General features: G+C 42.6%; 1 long non-coding RNA gene across 2 annotated transcripts in view; it reads right to left on the bottom strand.

Moving 5' to 3' along the window:
* LOC148224348 (uncharacterized) overlaps positions 1-21,029 on the bottom strand; it is a 217,296-nt gene that overhangs the window by 151,910 nt on the left and 44,357 nt on the right. For both annotated transcript variants that reach the window (XR_015802417.1, XR_015802416.1), the window contains exon 2: positions 11,854-11,917. This is a non-coding gene — a long non-coding RNA (uncharacterized LOC148224348). The remainder of the gene's footprint in view (positions 1-11,853; positions 11,918-21,029) is intronic.

The following is a 21,029-nucleotide window of genomic DNA, read 5'->3' as shown; positions in this document are numbered from 1 at the left end:
CACCCTGCTCTTGCAGATAAATAATTCGGCACTCGCTGGAGCTGGGACTTGAGTCCAAGTCCTCTGGCAGTTTTATGAAACTCTAGCTGTTCCTCGCCTCTGCTTTTCAAAAAGCACATGAAATGAAATGGCTTGTTCTGGGGCAAATGACACAATGGTGCTAAACGGCATGATTTGTTTGTTTGCTTCATCCCAGGAGGGGAGGAGGACGGAAGGAATGTATATTTGATCTAATCCAAACCAATTTTTTTGCTGCTGTTGTTTCAGCTAAACTCCAGAAAAAAAAAAACCAATGATTTGAACTGCCCTACACAAAAGAAGTTTGAGGGGGAAAAGAGAGATACTAGACTCCATTTTTCTCTCAAGACTCGTTTGACCCTCTGACACCTCAGCCTGGGAGGAACTCACTTACGAAACCCAGCGTTCAGAAATAAATTTTAAAAACAGCCCAAGCTGCCCCACATTCAGGAGAAAAGCTGTTTATTTACTCTGCTTTCTCTTGCAGTGCCTGTATGCTTGTGTCAGAGCATGCTCTGAATTGCCCACTGACCTACATTCCCTGGGACACGAAGCTGTGCCTCCCTGCTCCAGGGCTCGGCAGCACCCCTTGCCCTGGCCCTGCACTCCCTCTCCAGCGTTGCACCAGCTCTTCAGCAACACTCTGCATAAGTGGATAATGTCTCAGGCCACCGAAGCATGCTTTTAAATGGATAGCCAGCCAAGTGTATATTAATTAAACTTAAAAGTTCTATTTATTGCCAAACACAGGGGGATTACACAGACAACAAGTGGTGGAAAGTACTCCAAAATGTTCTCACCCCCTTAATTACTATGCTATAGTTAGCCCAGAGAGCTGATGTATAATCAGCGCTGCTGTACGCACTGTTTACAGCAAGCACTCAGGAGAAACACGCTTACTTCATGGCCTCTCTGAGCAGCTGCCACGTTTGGAGGGGCAGGAGCAGCACACAAGGCACCGAAGGGCCCTTTTCTTTATCTCCTCCCCTCAAGGCTGCTCTTTTCCAGCACCCTGCTGTGCTCCCTGGTCCCAGGGGGTTTTTGCCACCAGCCCATGACCCCCTCAGCAGTGCTTCCAGTCCATCACACCAAATCTCCCATAGTATCCAATGTGTACCTCTCCCAGAGCTGCCACCATGGAAGTTAATTACCATTGCACCACACGTTGCTGCTGGCTGATTTTAGAGCTGGGCATCTTAGGAGTTCGAATTTATTTTATGCCTTCATGTTTTGTGTGCTACAGCTCATGCATTTCACAGGCAAGTTGAGCAGCCAAGTGAAGAAGCCAGGAAGATCTGGACCCCCAGGAGGCTGGTCATGTTCCCCTGAGTCTGTCACTGGGACCAATCACTTGAATTCAGAGAGATCAGTGCTAGATCAGACAATGTGATTATACTCAGTTCCTTTAAGGGCAGCTTGCAAGCCCTGACTAAAAGTGTATCTTCTTTATAAAACTGAAGATGAAAAAAATCAGCAAAATATGGTAAAAAATTAATAGCCCAGTTTGAAAAAGCCCTGCTCTCACTCACACATACCACTACACAGAGTTAATAGCACTGACCTCTGTGCTCCTCCGTTTCCCTGTCTCCCAGCAGTGCCTCACAAGCTGTAGCATATTCCTGTCTGCTACTCAACTTGGCTGCCTTCAGCACTGGCAGCTCATTTTCTTTCCCTGAATCCTCAAACCCTCAGTTCATTTCCAGGTGTTTTCATTGAAATAGAATGAAAAAGAATACACATGCACCCATTAGCAAGCCAGCAAAAACCTTTCATCCTCTTGCATTTTCACAACTGATTGCAATCGAAACAGCAACATGCATTTTTCACATGACTCTGGGTCTGTGTTTCAAAAGTCATATCCACTCCCAACTGTACACATTTCCCCATCCAGACAATATGAGGAATAGGTAAATAAAGTCATGGTAAGCATGGGAAACAGCTGAGTAAATCACATTACAGCATCACAATATTTGCCACTACTACCACCCTTCTTACAAGCAGTCTGAGGCACTTTATACATTTAGTACCTCCACACTCATATAGGTAGCAGCTCTTTGGACAGCAGTCATGTTTAACCTTCACCAAAACAGTCTGACTTCATCTTCCAGCATCTCAGAGTCTCTCTCACAAGGTCCAGCACGCTGGTCTTCCACAAGGTAGGGTGAGGTGAAGGTACAAACACTCCCCAGCTTCAAGCTTGGGCTTCTCTGTAAGATAAGGTCTCCCTGAGTGGCTGAAAACATCACCCGGGGTACATCTGCAAGCCTACAGCTACCAGAGCAAAGAGCGCTTTGGCCACTGTTCCTCATCAGCCGTACCACCTGCCATGCTCTACCTCCAAAACCTCTGATGCTCAGGCTGAGACCTGAGGATGTCTACGGATTTCAGGACTAAACCAGAAAGGAAGGATTCTGCAGCTTTCCCATTCCACAAATAGAATAACACCAAAGCCGTTCAAAGAGAAAGCTGGTCAGAATTTTTCTCATTAGAAAATAGAAATTCATTCCTTCCCAAACTGTTGCTGCTTTCCCAAACACAGCAACATCTCAACTGTCTGGGAACCTCACTTAAGGCTTTAAAAGTGAGCCTTGGGATTTTGGGACCCCTGTCCAGCACTCAGGGTCTCCTTCCCTGCAGAACTGCCCTGGAGCCAGGAGTCTTGGGAACTGCCAGCAAAGGTTTACTGTCAAGGCTGCATTCCGCTGTTCTCTCTGTTCCACTGAGCAGGTGTAGACCCTGCAGAGCTGCTGAAAATTTCTTCAGTTTTTCTTTGTTTTGCTTGCTTTAATATACATCATATTTCAAAACAACAGCATTTCTTTCAAACTGAAATCCAAATTTTTAGGCAGCTCTGCAGTTAGGACCTATATTGACAATCTCTGGACCAAAATGCAAAATTTGTACACTTCCAAATTACTTTGAAACATATTAAAAATGCCCTAAGATGAATAGCTGGCAAATCAGCAAACTGAACAACCCCAAATTACACTGAAGTTCATGTGTATGCATGCATGTGCATGTACCACCTCACAAACCAACATAAAATGGTCCCTTTCATGAGACAAGCGTTGCCGAAGTGGGATTAACATGCTGAACTACTTTGTGTCTGCATCTGGCACAGCTTTTGCTGGACAGATGACTCACATTCATTCTGCTCTTAATTGCTGAGTCTTTTGAAGACTTATGCTGTTCTATCTTTTGGTAATGGGTAAAAAAATTAATTTCCTTGTATACGGCAGTGTGTTTCCATATATGCCGCTGCCAGGTGTTGCTGTGAACCAGGTGGCAGTCCATCCTGCTCTGAATCTTGACTGTATTTCACGGGCTTGCTAGGATTGTGTCATGAAGGCATTTTCAAATGCAGGAAGAAAGGCAGTTTGCCCTTTCCTTAGAGACCAGAAAACACAATGCCCATGTGAGTGGTGATACACTAGATGTATTCGCTTATCTCAGGGTTGTCTGCAATGAGAGTGGTGGTCATGGTGGATGTTATCAGCCTCAGGGTGGGAAGATGCAGATTGCCCCAGAAGACCTTTTTCAGATATTTAGAAAGAGGTTTTGCTCCCTGGGCAGTGTGCCTGGTCAATGTGCTAAAGACAGCAGAGGAGCTCTTTAAAAGCCTTCTCCCAGGCACAGTTCTGGGATCTGCAGAACCCCAGAGCTGAGCTCAGCCCTTCAGTCCTTCACTCTGGACTTACTCAGGCATATGCACATGGCCTTTAGGTCCAAAGCCCTCCTGTTTCCCCAGAAATCACTGCTCCTGTTGGCATTTGGTTCCAACAAAACCCGTTCCCTGACTTTTGTGTCATTTTCCACACTACTGCATCAGCAATGGCACTGCAGCCAGTTCCTTGCAGACCAACCCCAGACCCTGGATGTTCCTTCTGTTCCTCAGGCCATTATTGAAGTGTCACCACTGGACACTGAGTAGGGCAACTCAGGAGTCACACAGCACCCAGTAGTGCTCCACAAGTTCCGGTGTGAGTGATGGGCACTCTGCAATGCAAATAAATAAAAATTCTTGTGTAAATATAACACACAGCGATGCTGCCAGTGATTTGCACATAAAATAGCAAACGCACAGCTCGGCTTGTTTTGTAAGATTGAGGGGTGGCTTGAGATACAAGTTAAGCAGGGTTTTATTTCTGGCTTCACCCCTAGGACCAATGTTCACTGATACTGATATTTAAAGAAGTGCTTTCTTCAGCATGGCTACAATCCAGGGTGTGTGGTGTGGTGGTCTTTTTTTTCCTATGCTGGCTTCAAACAAGCTGTGGGTGTCTAGGTGGGTGGGTTGAGTGACATATTAGTGAGGAAGCTTCCTCCCCTTTCAGAGCTACATGGAGAAGTCAGAAAGGCATCGTTTTAGAAAGTGACAGGCAGATCAGGTCGGACTATTGCTGATGAAAAAGGGTTTAAATCCATCAAGAATCTTGAATTTGGAACTGTACTGCTACAGAGAGCAGGGTGAAGTGAACTTCACTAACCTCTATAAATATTATCTGTCGTTTAATTTCAGATTTGCTCCTCGAAAAGCCTTTCAAAATGCACGCTGCCTCCTTTCAGCTCCTGGCATCCAATCAAACTAGCTATCTAACAACAAGGAGCAGAGGAAGTCTGTCCTTCGCCTCCATTTAGAAGTGAAAGATTCCCCCTTCCCTCCTGCCCACCCCCCCGGCTGACTCTGAAGGTCTTCCAATTATCTCCTTTACCTGCCGCATTAAAAAGTAAAACATATGAGTTGCCAGAGATACAGAGTCTGAGGACAAGCCACTGTGGCAAAGCCATGACATTAGAACAGATGGAAAACTTCTCGGGAACAAAATGTGCACAAAAAAATGGGTTCTGGCTTTGAAGTGTATATTCACGGTGGGTGCTTTCATGTCTTTTGAAAAGCCCTAGCTCAAATATGACCTACTTAGGCAACATTCTTATTTATGTCTCCAACTAAGGAGCAGTATATTTAGCAAATGAGAGGAAATCATCCCCCTGTCATGTTTATAGATTGGAGCAAACTTTGCTGTTTAATTCTTCAACAGATTTGTCTCCATAAAAGTGGATGTAATTTAAACACTGTTAAAAAAATCAATAAATTCCAGAAACTTGGGATAAATGGAATCATAATTTCAAATACATATATATATTATATATGTACAGACATACATACAGAGAAATAAAGAGAGAACATTTATTCAGTAGACTGCAGTTAACCATATTTATTTAACTGGTTCAAGAGCAATGGATAAGGCTGAGCAAAGGTGGAGAGCAAATCATAAGACTTGCCGTTTTAATTGATGCTAAATGCTAACTATTCTGTAAGATAATAAGGAACACAGAAATTCTTAACTCTTCATAGACTAGATAGGCTTACCTGGACCAAAATGAAAGGAGATTAAAATGTAGTTTAAAAAATTCTTAAATTCAAGAAATTGAAGTTGAAAGGCATTTCAGGGGGACATTTAGTTCATCTCCCAAAGGAAAGATGAATAAGACCTACATTATTCTGGACTGTAATCTGTCTAACCCCCAAGGATGGACATTTGGTAAGCTTCCAAGCAAGCTATTTCCTCTTTTCGTAATTATCACTAGTAGAAGGATCTTGCTGGCATCTAAGCCATGTCTCTCACTGAGGTTACAGCCCATTACCCCTTGTCTCAGTAGACCAAGAGTACATATTATTTTTTTCTGCTTTTTAGTAACCTTTCAAGATTTATCATGTTCCTTCTTTCATCTTTAGATTTGGCAACTCTGGTTTGTTCAGTTTTCTCTCACGAATCGTGTTCCTCATTGATCAGAAGTGTGTCACCCTATTGACTCACATCTCACCTATTACCTCTTCTAAGATGACACGCTCCAAAACCCAGGGCCTTCTCTTCAAGAAGTCACCTACTCTTCTTGCATTAATGCTGTTCAGTGTTCCTACCTCGACAGAGGAGAGTCTTGCAACTGTCCATGACCCCTTTTTTGTACAGGACATCAATCCAACTTCTCCAGGTTACTTTACCTTCTGAACCCATTCTCCCACCTGGCCCACAGCCCATCCCAGCCTGCAAAGCAAACAAGAGCCTCTGCTTTCCACCATCACTCTGCATCACACTCTGTCCCAGCATAGATCCCAAAGCAGCCTACTCAAAATCACCTTGGAGTTTCACAGGTAACCATTGGTGACTGGTCTCTGACTACAGCTTGCCAGACACCTGTGTACTGACCTCAGAGGACAGTTTCTTCTCATCCTGGTTTCACCCTGTTGCTTCTGACTTTGTCTTGAAAAACAAGGATGAAAAACCTTTTTAAAATCAAGACACCCAACAAACACTGTTTCCGGCCAACAAGGTCTGCTGCTGTGTCTCAGAAGGAAAAGAGATTGGTTCCAGGTGATTTACTCCTGACAAATACATGCCAGCTGTCCTGCTCACATCCTTGCTCCTTTCAAGGGGTTTATGATCTGTTGTTTGATTGTTGGTTCCATGTATTGGCAGGTATACAACTTGACTACAAATCCCTGGGTTCAGCTGTTTCTCCTTGTTATGGATAGACACAATCTCTGCCCTTTTTCCATTCTCCAGAACATCTCCTGTCCTTCATGACTTCTTGGGATAAATACTAAGCTGTATGGTACTGTTTCAGTCACTTCTCTATACTCAAGGCTGAATTTCATAAGACCCGATACATTAAAAAAACATTTTGTCTATCTCAGTATTTTCTAATCTCATTTTTCTCTACTGTAGCCTGAACTATTATCCTGTAGCCACTGGCTGTATTAACCTTCCAATCATAGCTGAGCTTCTTAGGAAACACCGATTCAGAAGCTGATAACACAATTTATTTCAGATAACACTATTCACTTTGGGGGAATGACCTAGTCTTTCACAAACTTTTTAGGCCAAATATTTCAGAAGTTCTCAAGTTGTTTCTTAGCTACCTGATGCTCAAAGGTCCCCTTAATCTCCTAAATTGAAAGAAGTGTTTGGCATCTTAAAAGAACAAGTCCCCAGTTGAGGTTCATACTTTGTATCTCAAGACAACTGTGATTCTTCCTGATCAAACCTGATCTGAAAATACCATAGGAATACTTACCTGGTCACTTTTCCAGCTGAACATAGAAGGGCCCTGGTGTGCAGAAATGGAAGCAGATCATCAAACCCCCGGAAAACCCTGTCCACATTTTCAGTGAGAGCTCCAAACCTTTCTTCTGCAACCCAAGAATTTGGCTTACCTTAAACTCTGCTTAATTCTCACACCTTGCCCTCCCAAGTCATAACATCATATTTATACTTGTCTCTTTAATACTTGTTTAGAGAACTTACAAATCCACTGATGAAATTTAAAAACCCAAAAGACATGCTCTCCCTTAAAATAGATTAAAACAGTGTCAGCTCCCTTGAAGTTAATGAATGAATACTATTCCTTAGAGCTGTTTTTATTCCTTCTGATATCCTAAATGATGCTGAATCAGAAAGGGTGAAGTAACTGAAATCCAGATATGTTAGTTTCTGCTCCATTAGGAAAAGGAAAAATCAATTTGGCAAAACATAAAAGAAGAAAATCAATAGGAAAAGAAATTTTATTTTCAGTTGAAAACTAAGAATACATTACAAACAATGGTGAGTGAAAATTATTCATTGATTTGTATAACACCTTTTACAAGCCCAAAAAGTGCTCCAAAGAATTATAGATTATTTAAACCTAAGGATCACTTACCACCAAAATGCATCTATCTCTGGAGTGGAATGCAGCTACTACAAAATTGCAATAGCAAATAAAACACCACAGCTTTAGGGCACAAATGCTTTATCTGAAGATGCATGAAGGAAAGTTGAAAATGCAGAATGGAATTATCCAGGCTGGAATATGACCACTATGCAGCTGTATCGATTTCAGTTTAAGCTTAAACTCACAGAAGATAGGCCCATCAGCCCGCTAAACAAACTTTGGCTCACAAAATCCCTAAAATGCTCTGGGATGATGTGCCAGAGGCTGGTTTGGCCTATTCCTCCTGCAGTTTCCCTGGTCATTGTCAGCAAGCCGGTGGCACTAGGCTGATGGCCCTTAGGTGTGACCCTCAGTGGCAGGGCAGGTGGTGCAGGAGGCAGTCTGGTGTGCTCTCCGGCATGAATCACCACACTCATCCGGAGGCACTCGAAATCCTCCACGTTAAGCACACATTAAGTTGTTTCAGGATATGGGCCACTTTATATCACTGTCATTAGTAGCAAGGGCTCACACTGCATAAAATTACACAAAGTACCTTTTGTACCTCAAGATGTACTTAGCAAGCAAACTCCTAGGGGCAGGGAATGTGCAGTCTTCTGTTTCTCTAAAGCACCTTAATCAATTATGGCAATATAAAAATGATTTATAACAATCTATTAAAAATACAACTCAAATTACTTATCACTCCTGGGGTCCTGGGAATATACTGTAGGATTTGCCATTTAATTGTAAATCAAATCTAGCGGCCAGTACCTCGTGTTTTAGAGAAAGATGAAAACTATTGATACACCTCACCAATTGCAAGTGCAGCTCATCTTGGATGATACAATCTTGGGTCATCATCCACAATGTGACCGGGGGGGAAGCAGAAATGTAGAATAAAGCAGCAGACATTTCTGCTCCCTACAGTCTGTATGTAACCCAATCAGCTCTTCCACTGATCAGGAAGCTTCCACGACTCCAAGGGCTGTTGCAGGGCAGGTAGGTAAGGCACACTTAAAACACTTGCCTTCACTGCCATGACAGTTTCTTTCTCCCTCAGCTTTCTCTGGAAAAGCTTCTTGGGAAGATGAAAGTCCAAAATAGCAGCACGACAGAATAAACAGCTTGTCTAAAAGGCCACAAGCTGGGTTGGAAAGAGATTCACGAAGTATCTTGCAGCCACACAAATTTGCACAGCAAACTGCATTACACAGGATGACCCAGAGCCCTGTGGACAGCTGAAGTTATTCAAGGGGTAGAAACACAGTACCTGTTTCATCCCACCCAGTTCAACAATCCAAGTCTACCTGTTCCTGTGCTAAAACCAAAAACATGTACTAAGAAAATCTTGGTTTAGAAACCTGACTACTCTCTTCTCATTTTCAGAATAGCCAAGAGCTAGTACAGAAGCCTGCACCAGTATCAGAATCAAAATAGGCATTGTGTGCATCAGCAGCACACACCATATCTGATAAAATACTCCTAATTCCAACCATCAGCAGACGGGGATGGAAACTATTCACACCCTGGAACTGCCTGTTTTTGATAAAGTGTGTTGATAAAGCTGTATTCATAGGAATGCCCAGGCCAGGAACTGAGTTATTTGGCCAATCAACTCTTTCCTCTGCTCTTACAGACAATGACATCTGGCAGCTCTTTTCATAAGCTGGTAAAGCTGCACCTTGAAAACAATGTCAGAGCAGATGAGGGAGGTTAACCTCTGTGTGAGTGATCACACAGCACAGGCTAGAAATCCACAACACAGCTAATCAGAGATGTCCTCACCTGATAAAACTAGCCAAGAATACCATACTTTAGAAAAATATCTTTAATTTTAATGTCATATTGAATAATAGATAAATCTGCATATGAGAAATGGCAGAAGCTGTAGGAATGCTAATTTCTTCTTTGCTTTCACACTTTCTACCAATCCTGAGCTTCATCTCTTCCACTGCTCCTTCCCCCAGTTAACAAGCTTTGTTCCCATGGTTGGTAAAACTCTGAATATATTCCATTCTTAAGGAAGATTCAAATATAAAGGCCACTAATAGTATAGAATATGTTTCTCACATCATAAAATCGTTAATGCATTGATTCCTATGGGTCTCCCTGCCCAATTCCCTAGGGATTGGCACAACACCAGTGACAGGTGATGCTCTACCCCTACTTGGATTTCCACAAAGGATTCCTTTGTAGATACTCTAGCACCTAATATGGCCTACCCTGTACCTTTTCCTCAGTAAGGTCATTCTATCTTCTAAATAGTTGTCTTTTTTCAGAGAGCTTTGTCTCTTGAGAAAATGTGCTTTGGTTATATTTGTATAAAGCTGGCCAACCAGCTCAAAAGTCACTGACAAGACAGCTACACACCTCACCTCACCCACAGTGCAACATAGAAGCCTCATTTTCCAAGGAAATGAGGCTAAAAAACAAACAGTGAACTCAGAATCTTCTGGTCTCTCACTCCCTGTGAATCTAACGTTCATCTTTGTTATAACCTTCTTCTGACAGGAATTGCCTTTATCTGTATTTTGTAAAGCTTTGAGCGTATTGCCAGCACTTTAATAGTAAAATATCATAGAGAACCATATATCTGAATATTATTATGCAGAAAATATGTGCATGTTCACACAGACAGCAGATATATAAAAATACTGAATATGTAATTTAAGGCAGTATTTGTATTTAAGTATGCAGGTCAAACACAGGGCAAAGTTTTTTCTATTACACACAAAACCTATATGTACACTGGACCAAAAGAAAGCACATAAAAACTCCTTTAATTCTGGATGCTAAAAGGTGCAAGTTCTAACTAGCGTTTGGAAGGGTGATTTCCCCAGGGAACCCCAGGTGCTCTGGGCACACGCCAAGCCACTATTGCTGAGCACTGGGGTTGAGGTTCACCTCACCTAACCTCGGCCATCTGTCTCCCTGTAGAGACTCAGGCACCTCCAGAGGGTGATACTTGGGAGGATGGAATGAATCAACCTGCCTGAGTCTCACCACTGACTACAGGGGCGGCCCAGACTACTCACTCAGATAAACCGTGTAATTTTTTAATAACTACGGTTAGGTGAGATGAATGCCAAACTTGGTGAATATTAGCCTGCAAAAACCAAGTGAGTGGGAAGATTCCACATCACAGCTGGATGAGAATAAGAAAGAGCAAACCATAAACCCTGAATTCTCAGGGTCTACAGTGAAGCAAGAACTGGTTTATAATACCCGGAAACTTCTGCAACTGTATGAAGAGGTCTTTTATAAGAAACAAACAAATATTGCTAAGGAAACTAACATTAGCATTTTGAATACATTTATTGACAATGAAACTTTGAAGTATTCTCCCTGTGGGTACTGAGAAATGGTGACTATTGCCAGCAAAAGGCAGAGGGGCAATTTCTACTTTGGTTCTGATTTGGATAATTTCCCTTTAGTCACCACAAAAAATCAGAATTAAGACCTAGAGTGAAAAAAACCAAACAAATCCATACTAGCTGAGCTGGACTCTGTAGCAGCAGGCTCCAATTGCTCTACCTTCCTCATATTTCAGGCAGAAGGGGTAACACACATGACCCACCGGGCAGTGGGTTTAAAAACTGCTAGTCGTCCACTCATTTCTGCAGTTCAATTTGTTGGCTTTAGAGTAGTCCTATTGGTTTCAAAGTTCTACTTCCCACTAGTGCTATCAACCATGAGATATTGTTAGAGGGGGTTTTTGTGCTTTTTTTTCTACCTTTACTGGCTGGAACACAGCTTATCCCCATATCCATTAAATATACATTTGAACAGCATTTCCACCTGCACTTTGTCACCTCGGGTTCTCAAGGGGTGTACCTCCACTTGGCTCCGAGCTCAAGGGCGCCCTTGATATCAGTCTGAGAGTACCAACAAGCATGCTAATGCCCATTTGAAATAGCTTTTCCTTTGCCTCAGATGTTTTCATGCACTCAACAAATAAAAAGTCTCTGCTTCACTCGGTCTGCAGTGCTGTAGGACGACCTCACCTCATTCTGTCAGTGAGCTACAGTTGCTTTCAGGCACCTTCTAGACTTCACTTTCCTTCCCAGAGTGTGCCAAGTGTCCTCCCTACTTTAGGATCCAAGTTAGCAAAAGGCTCTGAGTGTATTGATCTAAACTTACCTTCTTGAAGGTGCTCATGCCACTGCTGTTAATACTGTATTTCTTTTCAAAACGTCCACATTCCCTGGAAAATTAGAAACAACCTGTAATTATGAGATGCTTCTGAACATGAAGGAACACAAATTGCAAAGAGGGAACAAAAAGCTGGATTTTCTGCAAATACAACTTTGGCAGTAAAGATCATTTGTTCCTCTGCTGTCAGTAAGAGGTGTCTATATGGGTCACTGAAGAGGTTCTTTACTGGGAATAAGTTAAATTCAGCATCTACCATCTTGTCCTGTGGGTGAAGCATGCTATCTCAAGTACGCAATACAGCCCAAACTGGGTGTCATCTTTTTTAAACTTTCTTTTTTTGTGAATCACTTCCAAGTCTTGGGGGTAGGACATCACGACAGCCAGTTCCTCAACAAAGAACTGACATGAGAACAAAAGCTATTCCTGAAGAGTTCTCAAAATAAAAGTGAGACAGATGAGTGAGGAAAAGTAGCATGGGTGTTTCATCAAACAAGAACATGGTCAGGAAAGAAGTATCAGAAAATATAAATTCATTAAAGACGAACTGGCTCACAAAGTTGTCAGTTCTGCAGAAATATGTTTTCGGGAAAAAACACAAGAAGGCTCCAACACTGTGAATATGTCAGGTTTGGATACCTTCAGAGATAACAGTGGCCGTGTTATGTCAGTGTTAATCTGAGAATTATTTTCCATTTTTAATATATTTGTATATTTTATGTTCTAGTACTGTATTGAATAGCAGAACCAGCACAGTTGATTCAGAGTGAATCCTTCTTAGAACCTTCCTGTGAGGAGGAATTTCAGACTTTCATTCCAAATTGAACCTAAGATAAATTGTTCAAAATCTTGAAATCCTTTGGAAAACAGAATTTTCCTTCATTGCCCAACACTGTTGTAACCTCAACTCTTTGTCAACAGCTAAGTCAAGCTTTGGGAGAAAATGCTTGTGCCCTTTTGAAAAATGGTCCCTGCTTGGATTCTCTTTCCACTGACATCTGGTGAGGGCTGCTTTGCCATAAATCTAGACCAAAAGCTGCTAAGCAGTTGTCCTAAAAAAAACTACAAATAGTTAAGTACCTGACCACATTCTGGACCCTGGGCAATATTTTTCCATATAATTATTTCTGCTGTTGTCATTAGCTCCAACACTCTCACTATTTATTACCATAGGTATTTCGAGACTCATAAAAATGTGCTCTTACTCAATGCTTAAGCAACACATGAAATAAATCAGCAGCACTGAACACTGGCTGACACTGGATGAAATCTGGCTGGGAACAGCTGGATTGCTCTCTTGACTAAATATTTACAAAAGCCATGATTATATCACTGAGTGACACCGTGCGAATATAACAATTTATCAATCACCATGTTTAACTGAAATCCCTGCAGGAGGGGATGGCATTCTCACTTAACAATAAGTATCTACTGTATGCTAATTAAATCACTTATTTTGCGGCTAAGCTTACTTCAGGGATATTTGGGCATTTAACTATCCATTTCCTAAGCACTGCTTACATCAAAGGCAGAGAGAACACAGAGTTCAGCAGGGCTGTCACATCGTACCCATCCAGTCACACCACTAGAATTACACGGGGCACACACCGGAGCAGGGAGGAGCACAGACCAATGCACCGAATTTATTTTGCTTTCCCCACTCCTGCCATGGCTCCCATGCCTGCTGCAGGGTGCCCAAAGGCAGGGAGTTTCCCTGCCATACCCCTGGCAGTCCTCTCAGCACTGACTACCAGCTTTGTGTCCAAGCTGAAATGCCTCTGTCCCTAGGAAAGGTTCTCATTTTCTCACCCCATCTTTACCAGGTTAGGCAAAACTGAGGGTTTGTCCACTCCAAAACTGCCTGAAGTTTCACCTCGTAATGCAGGGCTCTCCGACACCAAGCCCACCTCCCTGGCAGCACCAACACAAATCTGTCTGAACAGAGCGTGCAGGATGACCTGTCCCCCTGTCAGCAGGTCCCTGATAGCTCTGTTTCCATCAGAGCTGGTCAGCACTGACTGGGTAACCTTCTGAAAAGGCCACCAAATACAAGGCTACCTGCTGCAAGGAGAGAAGGGCTGGGACATGAGAAGCTCTGCCAAAAGTGTGACACTGCCAGGGAACATAAGGATCACGTTCATACAGATGGGAGAAGCAAGTGCACCTGTTCAGGGGAGAGAAGGTTCCTGTGAAGATAAAGCCAGCATGTCACACTGATACAAAACGTGTATTTGGGCACTAGAGATCACTACCACAAGGCACGAGCTTTTTATGAAATCTTCCACCTGGCATCATGCCAGATTAACTGTCTTGCACCAGCAATGGCATGAGCAGTTCAGCTACCTTCTTGTCTCCTTCTGATTACAGGTTTTACTCCAATGCAAGAGAAAACACAAACCTCCCATTTGCCAGTCACACCGCACAGACTCTTTGGAAAGTTTTTCTTCAAAATGTCACACAGGTACATGAATAGCACAGCCTGTTTGTGTGGATCCCAGGCTAACATTCAAAAGGAACAGGTGGCATCCATAGTTCACCTCTGCAAACTGCTTTTAAACCTTGTCTTTCTTTCCAGGAATCATTGTTCAAAAAGAAGAAAAAAGTTTGGGGTGATGAAGTCTGCTCCCTTGAGAAACAGAGAAGAAAGTTTCCCTCAAATGGATCTTAGACACAGATTTTTATTCCCATTTTCTACATGTTGAGAGTCTGCATAATAATTGTATTTCAGTCTTTGGAGCCCATCTGCCACTAAAGGGGAAATTTCACCTTCTTCTTTCTACCTACAGAGAGGTTTATAAATCAGTAAGCACACAGATATGGGAGCACAGGACTTCGCTGGCCTTCCAGGAGCCCTTAATGGCTCAGACAATCACAGCAAGTGCTCTTTTCAGAAACACAGGGAGGGAGGAGAGAAGTTACGATAAATTTAGTTTTCTTTTGAAGTTAATAACCTCCTACAAAGGCTTTTGGTAAAACACAGACACCTTAACATTTTTTTCCTTTCAAACAGTTTTTTCCTCTATTTTTCCCTCAGATGGTAAAATCTGAGGAAACCTGTCTCTTCAGAAGTAACTGCTTTGTGTGAATGACATCAGCAGACCACGAGGTTACCACTGGTAAGTTGGCACCCTGAGGGGAATGAAATGAAATCTCTTATCAGCCTACTTGCTCCTCTTCTTTTCTACATTTGGTGCTTTTTGTAATATGCAAAGCAAAGGAAATGTTTTGCTCCCATTGATTTTTTTTCACCTTTTTTTTTTCCCTCCAGAGAAGGAGCAATACATTTGACTGGTTTTTCCAAGGTCTCAGCTGTAGCTTCAGATTTGTTTGGTACCTCAGTCAGAGGTGAATGATTTATACTCCCTCCTCTTTCTGCCTCACATCAGCCCTTCTCTCACCTACCACTGGGTTCTCTTGGGACTTGTTTCAGGGAGTTTGAAAATACACGGTCTTCCCAGGGAAAGAGGATTTCCATAAATGTGGATAATGTTAACTTTTACAAACTCCTCCACCACAGCAATGGCTTTTCCATCCTGATTTCAAAACCATGACAGATATTATCTATTATAAATTTCCTAGTGTGGCTAGCCTGTTGTAACTCTCCTTCTGACTTCTCTCAGGTCAGAAGGCTTCAGAGATAGAAATTGTTGGTGTGGAAAGGAGATGATGAGGAGGAGAAAATGGGTGAATGTATGGGAAAGTGGCTACAGCACGAGAAGATTCTCTTACCCATACATAGGATTTTCAACAGGTGGAGCCAGAATGGCAACTATCCACAAAAACAGGGAACAAACATGAAAGGTGAAAGCTCCAAGGGAAGGTTCCAAGGGGGAGTGACCAGGGTTTGTTGCAGGAGAACTTCTGAAATAATGAACCAATCACGGTGCACAACCATTAGCCCCAGGAGAGGAGATGGGAGATGGAGACTTTCCGCACATGTTTTTAATAAGTCTCATGGATCCAGTAAGCACATATTATGCAAAGAACAGTTTAATCTTTCCTAAACTAAGCTTAGAAACAAAGATGTTAAATCCCTGCAGGATCCCTAGTCTGGAGTACAGCAGGGGAGCCTGGATGTCATCAGGAGGATTGCTCATATACTGTTACATGCGGCTTCCCAGCAGGTGAGGGAATATATGGAAGCAGGGAGAGAACGCTGGGGTGGAGGAGAACTTGGAAAAATCTGCAAGGGAAGACTAAATGTTAAGGAGCCGAATATACACACAGATCTCTATTGTTTTTACAAACAGCATGCTTTAACTAACTGTATCTAAAAAAAATTGTATTTTCCGTTTTAAATAAAATAAGAAAAGTAATGCTATTTTCTTTTTGGAGAAGCTATTTCTGAGTCATTACACCCACCTGACACGACTCGACACTTGCAGAGCAAAGATGCCTGTACCCCCATGCATACTCTGAGAATACCCAGAGGTTCGTGCTAGGCAGAGGCACAGAAAGTCAGGTTTAGGAGTTATCAGTCAGTGAAGGACAAGAAAAGGTGTCAGCCACCTTATAAGTGTGACAAGGGGAGGAAAGTGGGCTGAGAGGCGAATGGGTAGCTATCACATGACAGAAACATGATAGAAAGGCACGAGGGATGAGATAGTGAAGATACTGTTTTTTGAAGGATGACACAATTTAAAACAAAATAAGTTTGGTCAAATGTTTATCATAGTCTCTCCAGGAACCTCCGCTGTTCCTGTTTATTAATTTTAATGATATGGTATCTGCAGTTCCTAGTCAGAACCAAGTCTCCCCAGACACATGCATCACAAGAGGATGAGGCCCTGCCATGCACAGCACACAGAAAAGAATGATAAATAGTGCATCAGGATAAAACTATTCACATGACTTTTGAAGCCTTAGAGAGTCCAAATTTTCTTTTGCAGGCAATTATTCTGTGCCAAAAAACTTGTCTCCATTCCAAACAAAGCTAAATACCACATCTGAAATTTCCCAAGCAGAAAAATCCCAACAACCATTATAGTGTTGGTTACAAATATAACATCAAACCAAATACATCTCAAATGGGTTTCCGAAGAGTATAGGTTTCAATTAATCCATGCATCCTAGCTTGCCTGAGCAGCTCTATGTACACACATAGACACATCTGCAGTTTTTAAAAGCATAAATAGGCATCTGCACCTGTCTCTCCATTTTGTTGCAGCTCTGTCCACTTTATGTTTCCCCAAGAAATCATGTTTTGACACACACAAAAAAAAATACTGCTCTCTCAGCAGCCCACCCTGAGGCTGTAAAGAAAGCTATGGATGCAACAGGAATTAAGCCAGAAGTGTTCTAGAGAAATATGGGAGAGGGATGTCGGACATACTCCTAAAACTTGGAGTGTGCAATGCTCAGAAGCACAGACTGTCGGCCTGCCCTGGCAGGTTTTACCATTTCTGATGGCAACGTGAAGGAGGACATAAAGGTGTGGGACTGATCTCCCCTACTTGTAATTCCCTGGAAGTCCAGGCAGCTAGAAGAGAGTGCAAGTTATCCAGGCTCCCTTTGTGGAGAGTGATCGATCCCTTCAGAGAGGGATTCACCCCTTCCTACATGGATCCCTGAGGCAAACAGGATGAATCACCCTGAAGGGACTCTCTCTCTCTCTGCAGAGTCCTCCCACCACAGCAGAGGGGCCTCAGACCACCACCATCGACTTGATGCCCCTTGCAAGGCAGATGAGAAGAATCCCTCCCGAAACTCTTTCAAAGCAGTGTTAGTGTCACTTCAGCTCAATCCTCTATTTCGCCATGTGCAGTGTCTTTCTGCCTTGTTAGTTTAAATCATCCGGCAAAGAACGTGTTAATTAACATCGCAGGGAAGTGCAGTGCCTCTGGTGAAAAGCTGTGCCAGTGCCAAAACTGTCATTTTAACTTTTGAGATTTTTATTCTGATTACTGTATTACCAATAAGGCATATTTCACACCAAAACACATCTCCACTGTTTAAGCCTAACAGACAAGTTGTTTTAACTCTGAAGTTGCTCCCAACCTGTGGAGTTTTGAGTATAGTTTCACCGTTTATTACTATATATCAAGCACAATAAAGTGTTCCTGGTAAGAGGTAAAATCATCCCCAGTTTTCTCCTGTCCTTCACCATAAGTCTGTCACACATAAGGAAACACTGGCAAGGGAACCTGGATTACTGTATTTCTTCACAGAGATAAAAACTTCTAGGAATACATTAAATAACCGAACTTAATTTTACAAGTGCTGGCCGTATTCTTTGATATTTTCCACTTCAGGGACCATCAAGTTTCCCCAAGTCCAGTAAAAAGCAAATTTTTTAAGTCTTTGTGAATGCCAAAGGATTAAAGGATGAATTCAGAGATTTAGAGGCAGGTAACAGTTGTGGGTACGGCACCAGAAAGCCTGTCTTCCACAGTGAGCCCTGCCAGTGAGCTGCTCTGTGGCCTTGAACAAATCACTTCACCTCTCTTGTACTTCTGCTTTCTTGTCAATATTTTTGTCTGCTTAAGTGTGCGGTTTCTGGGGCAACTCCTGTGGGTTTGTAGAGTGCCTGTCAGTATAGGAACCCAGCATCAAACAGAATGACACTGTAGTACAAAAATAAGGACAGAAATTCAGGAAGTACAGGGATTTGAAAAGAAATGGCTACAATGTTTTCTTAAAACCTCTGATGCTATTGGGGTCCCCAGATCTCTAGGCTCTGAAGGTGTAGCAATTTTTTAAAGGACTAAGTGCCTGTCATAGATCATAACCAGGAAAAATGTAGTCATCTATGTTTTTATGACTGGCCTCTATTCTGCTTGGCTTGGTTATGTTTAATACCTGTGGAGCAGGTAATTTTAATAAATAAAAAGAAAGAGAAAGAGAGAAAGTGTCAGCATGAGACTGGGTATGAAGTTATTGAGAACAGGAGTGTAAATGTGTCAAGGAAATCCCCAGTGATCCAAAAGGGAATGCAGGTAGCTTTGCAAGCAGCAGAAGCAAGCGGAAAAATTTCATAGGGGTCTTAGCTTTGCAGAAAGATTTTCATTTTTCAAACTGTAAATCAAACCAAATTAAATCAAAACTACATTTCTATAGCACCTTTCATACTGGGCTCCCAAGGCACTTCACACCGAAGGCCGAGCCACTGAAGTGTTTATGAAGGCAGCAGGTCAGAAGAGCCCTGAGCCAAGGCGTAGGGGCTGGGAGGCAGCAGCACCAGGAGATGGCACTGGCTGAGAGGTCCCTGCACCACAGGGCCAGGCTCAGCACTCCCACGGGAGGAGGAAAGCCAGGGAACATGACAGTGCACAGACCCATACACCAGCCATATGAGAGCTCTCAGGGCCTTGTGAAAGAAAGGCAGAGACAACACAAGAAGTGCCCAACTGCTCCACAAGCACCAACAGAGAGAGGAAAGGCAATTTGTTTCTCCTCTGCTCCTATGCACCGGGTCCAGCAAAGGCAATTCCTGCCTCTGTTCTTTATCTAGAGTCTAGCACTGGTGCAAGAAAAGGATGCCCTAAAATTCTACCAGTGTATGAAGCCAAGTGACTGCAGCCAGAGCTCCTGGGCAGCAGCCAGGCTTTGGGGCACAGTGTCCCCAGGCTGCCCATCTCTACAGCCCACTTAGGAACAGAGCAAATGGCCCAGCCCTACCCTGCCATTGCTGCAGACAGCAGGCTGACCTGTCCTTTCAGCCACACTCACACAACTGGCCACCCTCTGGACCAGGCTGGATGGAAATACAGCACCACCCAGGCAGCAAAACCTACAGCTGCCACAAAACTTTCTTTGCACCAAGGTTAGGAACAAAAAAGCTCCTGAGTGCAAAAGCTGCAAAAGCACTGAAATCCTTTCACCAGTAACTCTAGGCAGGCTCACCTTTCTAAGGTAAATTTCATCTCTGCTAATCCTATCAGTTAATATTGAAATCAAATACAATATGGTATTTGATATGACAGTCTCCTTCTTATGAAGTCAGCTGCTGCATTTTTTATTTGCATATGATTTAATTACATTTTCATTCCAGGTCTTCCGTCCTATGCATGGTGGGTAAAAGCACATGAATTCTGTATGACTGTGATGGTAGGAGAGATTATGAAACTTAGAATAATGCTGCAATGTTAGGAAATATGGAAGAGAAGTATTGCTGTTTTAGGAATGAGGTTTCAGGAGGATGGGTAAAGTGAATAAGAGATACAGTCCCATTTCTGACAGATACAGAGGAACATTTCAGCAGTCCACATCATTTTTAAGATAGCTAGAGTATTTTTTTGTAAGATACACCACCTTGTTCACAGGTTTTAACTAAACCAATACTTGAGGAGTAAAAGTTCCAAAAGTGAGGAACAGCAGGTCACCTCAATTCCAGGCAAAATGCAGCTGTGGCATTGCCAGGCTTACTCTCCCTTGTTTCCAAGGGGGTGGGTGGTGGGTTTGGAGATATCTCTGCCCTGGGTTCTCCAGTGTGCATTTGTTCAGTAATGCTTCTGCTCCCAGATTAACAAGGAGCATTGGAAATTACAAAAATTTTCTGCGTAGCCAGAATGGAAAATACAACATTTGCAATAAAAGGAAACAGACGAGCAACTTGTTGGATGCTGTGCATCAGTGACCATTATTTACGGTCATTGGTAGTGAAAACCAGTAAGACCTCTCAGAACCAAACTCTTGCTTATTAGCTGAAGGCACACACACAGCATTCAAGTGCAAATATCCCCAGTCACCTGTAAATAGTAGCACATAATGTAGAATTACTCTACTCTCTGCCACACCAACTGTAGCCATCAAGTGTGAGCTTGAAGGAACAGCTGTAAGAAAGTGGTGATAAGGAGAAGCCCCCAGATGTTTTGCACATATGAGGAAGGATTTGTGCAGACTGGAGATACAAAATAGATTCCCAGTCCTCAAATCCTGGCATGAAGAGTTAGGGGCAAACTACATTTTTTAATGTTAAAAAAAAATCTGAACTTGTTTTATGACACACATGTTACTCATTTCTCTGTCTACCACATCAGAAATTGTTAAGGGAAGGAAAATGCCACATTCTTATATATTCGATTGATACAATGGAAAGGGCAATGGGAAACATTTCTCGTCTTTTAAGTGCTGAAGATTTTTTCTTGTTCCTGGATTTTGTTCCTAGTTGAGTTCATAATTTCACTGTATTTCTTGTTCCTGGATTTCGTTCCTAGTTGAGTTCA

The sequence above is a fragment of the Sturnus vulgaris genome, chromosome 3 (genome assembly GCF_052056855.1).
Source record: "Sturnus vulgaris isolate bStuVul1 chromosome 3, bStuVul1.hap1, whole genome shotgun sequence".
In the NCBI taxonomy this organism is placed as follows: domain Eukaryota; kingdom Metazoa; phylum Chordata; class Aves; order Passeriformes; family Sturnidae; genus Sturnus; species Sturnus vulgaris.
Note: the sequence above shows the minus strand (reverse complement) of the source record. Positions and strands in the feature narration are given on the sequence as shown.